Genomic DNA, 7,385 nt, shown 5'->3' with positions numbered 1-7,385 from the left:
TGAAACGGCAAATAGCACCATCTTCGGTGTTAATGAATGGCATAGGAATTATTTCATTGTAATATCCAGAAGCTGCTAAAATCTCAATCCATTGAGATCCACAATTATCATTAATGGAATTTAGTACATTCAGGATGGTGGAAAATAGCCAGGTTTTAATAAAATATTAACGGGCAGAAAGTCTAGATTAAATATTCATCTTGGTGCCTTTGGAGGTTATGTTCTATTGCTACCCTACAGCCGATTAGTAAATAATGATCTAGTGGCAAAACCTTCTGGGACATAGTATATAGCTTAGTACAGAATTGCTGTGTAAAGTTAAATCATAGAATCTACATAATTTTTGTTTTGTAGGGAGGTTACATTGTTTACATGGAAAAAAATGTAGAGTCAGTGCTGATAGTCATCTAAATCACATCAGTAGAGGTAAATTAACCAAAGCTGAGCTGGAGGCATTTTTAGTGCACGATTCCACCAGTACTACTGTGAGCTGCTCGGCTGTGTCCTGTGTAGCTCCTTGGAAGCCTGTGTGCTTGTCTTGCTCAGCTGGGCTTGGCAGGGTCTCCAGAGTCTCCTCAGTCACACAGGGCTGTGCAACTTACAGTAGAAGCAGAGAGAGCTGATGAGGCTTCTGTCCATGTCTTGTTCTAGTAATCACAATAGAAACACTTCAATATTCTTAATTTGTGAAGGCATAACTGAATTTCCCATGAAAATAAAGACACAAGCGTTTCTCTTTTTAAACAAATGTCCTGCAAAGCTGATGGAAAGCGTAGAGTTGAAATTGATGAGTAACGGAAAGTCAGGGCTTTGACTTATCCATTTTTTTATTAAAAGGATCTTGATTTAAAATCAGTCTTTCATTTAATAAGCAAACATTCATAATAACATTGCAGCATCTCATGAGAGTTGTACTTGAACCAAAGAATTTGCAACATGTGGAGAACAAGGCTAAGTAGCAATCTAAATACAGCTTTCAGGATGAACTGTGGTTTGTAAGTGGCACAGTGTGCTGCTTTCTGGCTATACAACAGGAAGAGTGGCACAGTACTGCAGGGAAAATATATTTCAAGGAGGCAGCCGGACCGCAACTCACAACTTCCTCTTTGTCAGAGTAGTACCTACCTATTGTGTTTGAAACAAATTGCCAGAAATTTCTACTTTTGACATCAAAGATTACGTGAATAATTTGTGTTTAAATTCAAAGCATAGTGACATGGATGACATTAGAAATTAGACCAGCTTTGTTATTCAACCAAAATATGGACTTTGACAACTATAAAATAATAAGGTTATTTCATCTGCAGTGTAGTTAAATTTCTATATTTTCTAATTCTTTTTAATGCATAGTAACAATTGTAATTGTTTCTGAATAGGATATGGAACAGGAAAGGTTCCAGCTCTCCCTACATTGATGGTTCTTTATCTCTCCAAGCTGTAACAGTAAATGAAAAGCCAGGTCCTCACAGAAATGTAAGGCATACACGTGGTTTCCAGTATGATTTTTGGAACTCTTGATAAAATAAAATCAGACAAATAGAAAAACAAGACACTTTTTTTTTTTTTTTCCATTGACTTGCAAACATTTTTTTTTCCTGCATGGATTTCAGTAGAGTGTGAATTGTAAATGACAATTATCTGAGAGAGATCTGGAGGGATGGATGGATATCTGTTCTTTGTGTTGTTTGCATTCTGTTTTGGGATTTTATGAGAGTGGAGAAGTCTTTTTGTTTGAAAATCATGATAAACCTCAAGAGGCTTAACAGAGTTGGAGTTTTATAGTGCTAAATGGCTTCTTGTGTATTTCTGTGCTCCACTTAATGATATTCATGAAATATTTTTATTTCCTGTGAAATTCATTGAACATCCTCCTACAGGGTTTAGCTTATTTAACAAGTTAAAAAATGACCTCCCTTATTTGTCTACATTAAACTCAAAAATCAATATATTATACTAGTCAATATAATTTACAGTTACAAGTGAGGTGGTTGTGTGTTTTGATCTGTTTGGATTTTTTTGTTTGATTTTTTTTTCCGCTCTTAGGGAAATATCTTTTGTATAGTCATCAGCTGTGCATGTTAACATATGACTGCAGTATCCCAACTCAAAATTTAACCAGTTCATGTAAATAGTTCAGGAAATGCTGCAGAGTTCAGTGACAGCTCAGCTCAGACAGGGTTTGTTGGACACAACTTCCATGTACAGCTTTTCTCACATACAGGCATCACCTTCCCTGGCAGTCAGGAGTCCATGAGGACTTAGCCAGTCCCGGGGCAGCTCCATACATTTATTTGGCAGTTTCTCCTGCCTAATAACTCATCCTCAAGGGCCAAGGAGAAAACTGTAGCAATACTAATGCGGTTTTCTCTAGAAACATCTTGGATTGAGAAGGGACAGCAACAATTTTGGGGTTTCAAGATTTGCTGGACATAACTCACGCTGACTTCAAGTCAAACCATTTTGTGTTTCCAAAATCCATGTGTGTTTATTGCTGGAGCCTCGTGCTGAGTGCCATGTTTTGCTAAGATTTTTAGTCTCAGCTTTGTCTTATGTAGCATAGATAATTTCTTGTCATGCAGTTTCTTCTAACAAGTTCTGATAGATCTGATACGGTTTTGTGCTAAACCTTGATGCTACCATGTATACTGCATTATGAAGGGATCCAGATCTATAGGTGACTACAATATGGTTCATTCTTACTGCAAGGTCGACAGTGATGGCAACTATAATATTAATTTGAAAATAAAAGATAACAGAAGAGAGACATTTCACATATGAATGAAGACTCTGAAAAGTGGGAAGTACACATCACATATTATTTATTAAGAAAGAAAGGTCTTCACAAGTATCAGCAGGTGTTATGATTTTACAGGTTGTTAAGTATGGTTGCATACAAATGTGACTATATGAGATATTTTTATTTCTGGGCAGTAAATAATATCTCTGTTTTATGAACTGTGTATATATGCAGTATATGAGGATCTACTGTCATGGTGATCTATCTTACTACTTATAAGGAAGTATATATGGCAAATTATTTTATTGACTTTAATAATACTTGAACCAAGTATGAAATTACTATAAACATGATACATGTTTATAAGTATATATAGATCTATGTATCTCAGTTGGCTGGATAGGTTCTACACTTGTGCATTTGCAGGAAATGAACACTAATGCCATAGCTCTATAGAACTGTTACAAATGTGAAACTAAATTTATTTAACTAGTCAGGCTGTGTGACTGCTGGAGTAAGAGGAGGTTAATGAAGCTGTAATACTAACTTATATACTATGTTCAGCACCATCTGGCTTAGGTAATGGAAGCAATGTGTGCTATAATTCATATCTAGGTGGTAAAGGGGTCACTAGAAGATATGTCTGGTATTTTTGTTTCTGCATTGTAAATCTAAAATGGGTGTACAAAATCTTTGTAGAGGCTTAATTTCTCTTCAGGTAACTGCCCTGGCTTTAGTTTGCGGCTGGCTTTACTGTTGATAAAATGTGAAGTTGCACTCAAGGATATGAATTGCTCAGTTAAGGAACCATGAAACATAAATACTTCAAGTTGTCTACTGCTTCTTATCTTTATATCTATGTGCATGTGTGTGCAGGTATATATGTGTACATAACTGAGTTCAGAGGAAGAGGTAATACCCTTACTCTGACTTCTCAGAAAACTCTTTTTTTTATTGCTTAAAAGGGTCTCTATGATGATTGTTTCTAAAGTTCTTGATGAATTTGCAACTCTAGTTAGTTTGCCCAGTGTCGAAGATAATCTTTAAAGGACCCATTAGCCATCTTTTAGAAGTTGCAATATTGTATTCCAGTTACTGTTGACCAAGAGTTATGTAAACAAATCTCGGTAAACCATATTTTTTAAAGACTTTAATCTGTCTTTTAACACAGGACTAATCAACATCTGGAATCTCAATTTAGTTGATGGATTTTGATTTACTATGAAAGGTAATATCATCTGGGCTGTGTTGTGTTTTTTTTTTTTTTTTTTTTTTTTATTATAGCAGTTTGTAAGTCATGTTGTGAGTTGGACTTTGACAAGTCTAAAGTTTTGGGTAGGCTAAGAAGTCTATCTGAAATCATTGACCTCAAGTACCTGAGAAAGTGTCTATTCATCTCTTCTGGAAAACTATCTTTCTAAAGCATCTGTAATTGTTTGGTACCTTTAGAGCACTGTAATAAGAGTGTTCAGCCAAAACTCTGTTCCCTCGACATTTTTTCAATCATACTAGCTAAACACAGATCTATCCAGTTCCTGGACAAAAACAAATAATCCACTAACATTATATATATGTATTTATTTATGAATTGACATTGCGTTTTCAAGCAGAAGAGTGCCAGCATAACTGAAATATCTGTATTTCCTGTAGCTCCTGGATTTTTTCTGTTGTATATCATCTGAACACTAAGAAAGCCAAGCCTTTACATACTTAGCTTTTAAATGGCTGTAATTTTCATTTACTGACTAGCAGAATAACCTTATCTACAGCTGTATCACAGTTAGTTTCAATCCAATTAATCTTCATCAATATTGCCACCCTTCACATCATCCTCTGGAAAACTTAAAACGAAAATAGCTTAATTAGGAACAGCAATGGCATTTCACTTTCAGAAAGATGGAATGTTCAGCACGCTGTGTTGAAACAACATTTTCCCATTAGAGTAATTTATACTGAATAAATATGCATGTGATGGAATGGCTTTGTGTAACCAGTGTACACAGAGCAATGTTTTCTTGTGCTCAGGAATAAGAAAATTAACATTAGAAACAATTAATACTCTTACTGGTATGTAAGTCAACATCTTGTGGTATGAACTGTAAAGGTGATAAAAACTTTTAAAATAAAATGAATTTTGACTGCATGCTTATACACTCATATATGCCTTCTTATACTCTCTGTTGAGTGTGTCCCCATTTTTATCAATAACTTCCTTTGGCTTTTTGGTGGAAGACTAAGTATTTCATAGTGATCTTGACTCTTCTTCGCACTGTGTGATTATGAATACTGTCCTGATACAGCACTCAGTAACTCAAAAATCGAAAAGGCAACACTTGTTTTGTAGTGCTCAAGGAACATCTAAGTTCTTTACAGCAGGTAACACATAATAATAATTAATTGCATTAGCAAAGAATAAGTACAAAGGCAGAATGTTTTATATTCTCAGAAATGGATTTATGGAGATGTAGGAGGTGAGTGCTCTGATGAATAGGGTTTAGTAGTTGCAAGTGCTTAGGGAGCTTGACATATTTTAGACATTTTCTGCCCTGACACTAACACAAAAGAACATTAGGAGTTGACCACAAGATTTGTTTCCTTCTGCAGATTTGTCCAAATGTCTATCAAGGAGATTTCTGATCAGAAGATGAGTCTGCCAGGTTCCTGATAATCTGCTGTGTTAAACTCTGGAATCCTTTGTCCAAAACCAAAGATATTTTGGCCAGTCTCTTCCACTAGTCTCAGTACTCACTGTAAGTATGGTCTATATCATCCACATGTACTTAATTGTTAATGCAAATCAGCTCTGAAAAAGATGTGTTGTATATTCGATGTATAAATTTATAAATTATTTCATCTGCTAGTTGAATTTATACCACTTGTGGAGCCTAGCATCGGGGGGCTATTAGTATACAGCTTCCCTTAGGGAAGGCAGGACTGTTACCTCTTCACAGGTGACTGGTTGAACATGAAACTCACTTTTTCTTCTTGCCCTTGGCTGTCAGAAGCTGGGTGGATGGATAATTTATCTGATAATGAGTTATCAAACAACCAGTCTGAAAATAAGAATTATGTATGTCGTATTATTTTCTCATGTAGTACCATAGTCACATATTTTGAGTAGGAAATAAAATTTCCTGTTTCTGTTACTATTTCTTTTAGGAAAATTGATTTTCTCCCGTGAGTTTTGCACAGAGAAAAAGAGCCTCTGTACTGTACTGGTCACTTATAATAATTGCAGATCTTCAAAGTAAATGGATAAGAGGAGAAGTTTTCAGAACATGGAGAAGCCCTGGCTGAGGTGTTTGGAAAGAGGAGAAGAAAGGGTATGTGGTCATTGATGTGTCTGGGACGGTTACGCATGACAGGATCAGAAGTCACCCTGTTGAGGCGCTAAAGAAATTTTGGAGATAACTGGTTTTTTTAAGCCCAGCAACAGACATATGTCAGTGCCCAAATGGAGATGTGCACTCTTCTTCCACACTCTTCAGACAGCTCCTCAGATGTTATTTGAAACCACATTAGTTTTCCTCATGGAACAGTTGCAAGAAAACTGGAGGCCTAGCCTACATTGTCAAAATGGGAATGCAGTGATAATACAGAAATATGTCAGTAATACATCCCAGCTTAGTTCTGATTCAGAGTGTCCAAATAATATTTGATTCAGGCAACACAATAGAAAACACCACTTGCTTTTGTTATCACTTGCAGCTTCTGAAGTATTTTCTCTGTTAAGCAATACCCATTATCTGAGATTACTTCTGCTATTTCCAGGCACTTTTATGCCTCGAACTGCATAACAAGTAAAGGTCAAATATAATTATCTGGGGGAGGAAGCTGTTTGTTTTCATCCTCACCAGAGGTTTTATTTTTGTAATTATGAATAGAGAATAGGTAATGTTACAGAATGAATCTCCAATAAAAAATTTATACAGAGTGGAAGCGATCTTTCACACAGTAGTAGCAAATTTGAAGTGTTTCTTATACTCTGTCGAAGTTTCATTCATTACCAGCCTGAAAATATAAACTGGCTTCACAATGAGACAAAATAAACCTCAAGCTTAATTTAAAACCCTAAAAAGCAATACTAAAACAATCGTACATTTCAGCTTTACAAGTGAGAAAGGAGCTGGAAAATGTAGGGAAAGCTTGAGAGAGAGAGGGAAGGGGGGAAGTGCACTGTGTCATGATGAATGATACAGAAGCCTTCAAGTGCCATGAACTATCAGGAGTGAATACAGAACTGTCAGGACCATTTTTTTATTTAATCTCCCTTCTCCATCCTGTCTACCTGGAGGTCCTGGATATTATTCCTTCTTTGTATTTTGCTGCTGTACAGTTATTTTATTGGAAGTAAGAGTCCAAGAGATCACCTATGCAAATGTCATCGTCAGTTTCCAAATTACCTCTCTGGTTCATGTTCATTTCACTAGCAAGTACAAATGTGAACTTCTTTAAACTTAATGAGAACAGAGGCATTACAGCAAGAAAAACAGTTAGAGCAAGTTAATAAATGGGTTTCCTAATTCTATTCCTTATTTCACTCGTGGTTACTAGTGATTGTGCATTTCACAATACACTACAAAAAATTGGTATCTATAAACAAAACTGGTAGCAATGTGTATCTGTAATTATGATGATGGGATGCAAA

The 7,385-nt window shown here is 35.8% G+C and overlaps 1 long non-coding RNA gene across 1 annotated transcript; it reads left to right on the top strand.

Annotated features, from left to right (window-relative positions):
• Positions 1 to 3,908: 3,908 nt before the first annotated feature.
• LOC139827937 (uncharacterized) lies at positions 3,909 to 6,181 on the top strand. The gene is made up of 3 exons (XR_011739077.1): positions 3,909 to 3,965; positions 5,342 to 5,487; positions 5,897 to 6,181. It is a non-coding gene; the product is annotated as an uncharacterized lncRNA (long non-coding RNA).
• Positions 6,182 to 7,385: the final 1,204 nt, after the last annotated feature.

The sequence above is a fragment of the Patagioenas fasciata genome, chromosome 4 (genome assembly GCF_037038585.1).
Source record: "Patagioenas fasciata isolate bPatFas1 chromosome 4, bPatFas1.hap1, whole genome shotgun sequence".
NCBI classification, from domain to species: Eukaryota; Metazoa; Chordata; class Aves; order Columbiformes; family Columbidae; genus Patagioenas; species Patagioenas fasciata.
Note: the sequence above shows the minus strand (reverse complement) of the source record. Positions and strands in the feature narration are given on the sequence as shown.